This window comes from Palaemon carinicauda, chromosome 32 (genome assembly GCF_036898095.1).
Source record: "Palaemon carinicauda isolate YSFRI2023 chromosome 32, ASM3689809v2, whole genome shotgun sequence".
In the NCBI taxonomy this organism is placed as follows: Eukaryota; Metazoa; Arthropoda; class Malacostraca; order Decapoda; family Palaemonidae; genus Palaemon; species Palaemon carinicauda.
Window position 1 is genome coordinate 44838943 of NC_090756.1, and position 1794 is coordinate 44840736.

Sequence of the window (1794 nt, forward strand, 5' to 3'; positions counted from 1 at the left end):
GGATTGGACAAAGGTTTATATCCGGGTAGGAGGAAATCTTGTACATCCGCCACCATCCCTTTAGGGCATGAAGTCCTCCCACTAGGGGAAAGCATAAACCAATGAAAGTTGCTTGCAGAAAAGAACAATCTATTAGAATTATTCATGTTAAAGTATACATAGTTTACGTAATGCTAAACCATTTTCTAGTAAAATGACACGGGCGAATGAGACGCAAGGTTCACAAGAACTAGTTTATTGACAATCAATAAAAATAAAAGCAGGTTAAACAACAATTATACATATATAAGAGGAGGATAACCAACAAATAAGCATAAGGATCATAGTAAACAGAAAATTGTTTATCTGAAAGAAAAAAACACTAGCGCCACTTTTGAATACCGAGGTATTAAAATCAAAAAAATCTGTATTACTATTCAGTCACACTGGCGTTGGAAACGCTTGGCACACGTGTCTGCACTTATGCAAGGTTCACCTTTGATTATGGAACAGTCAATGAGGGCACCTTAGTGCCCTAACACTTAATCTGTAGAACAGTCCATGACTACACACCCACCCTAGAATTAATCGTCCCAATCAATTTAACTGTTCCTCGCAGAGTTAAAAAGCAGGTTTAACGACACTACCCACTGCTACCACAGACCTCTTTAGTTGCTCCACTTGCTTCGCATAGTGTCCAAAGAAAACTCTGGAAGACTTCCAGCCAGTGTATGAGCGAAGATGTTCGAAATCCATGTTATTAAAGAAATTTGAGGATGAGGCAACTTTCCTCAGATCGTGACCTGCGGGTGTACTATCTGGATCCGCTCTGTGAAAAAAATAGGTGATTTTCGCCCTTAGTTGTTTCAGAGATAAATTTGAGCCTGTTGTTTTTCCCCTGAACAGTTGACCTCCCATAAAGTCTGAAGTTCTACGAAGATAGACCTTTAGGCATTCCACTGGACATAGAGATGCATCTTCTTTCAGAGGGCAGATTCTCCAGGGACCCCACCTGTTGGTGGGTAGCTCGTTCTTGGTGAAAAACGTTGGGTCTGGAAAAAGGTTCAGTTCTCCCCCATCTAAGAACTGAACACGACCTTCCTCTCGTGGGAGGGCTACTATTTCACTAACCCTAGCCCCCGAAGCAAGTGCAAACAGAAAAATAACTTTTTGGGTCAAATCCTTTAAAGCACACTCCTCATTGTTCATCAGCAAAGCAAAATGAAGAACTTTATCCAGAGACCATAAAATCGGCTTCGGAAGTGCTGATGGTCTAAGCCTAGCACAGGCCTTCGGAATTTTGTTAAAAATGTCGTTAGAGAGGTCGATCTGGAAGGCATATAAAATGGGTCTTGTCAAGGCGGATTTACACGTTAATATTGTGTTGGCTGCTAAGTCTTGACCATGGAGGTGGATGAAGAATGATAAGCAGAAGTCCGTCGAGATCTTTTGTGGTTTCTTCGCCTTGACAAAGGACACCCCTTTCCCCCATGATGACTCATATTGTCTTCTGGTGGATTTGCACTTATATTCCTCTAAAAAGTCTATACTGTCTTTTGAGATCCCGAAACGCTTTCTCACCGCCAGGGAGAGAAAATCATGAGCTGCAGGTTTCGGGTTTTCAGTGATGAAGTGCAGACAGTCGACTTCTGAACTCGCTGGGTCAAAACTGGATCCGGGAGCGGTAAACACTTCAGCCGTAGTTCTAATGCCAGAGGGAACCACACGCTGTTCGGCCACGTGTGAGCCACTATTGCTGCTACTCCCTTGAAAGATCTCAGTTTGTCGAGGACCCTCAATAGAAGGTTGTGAGGA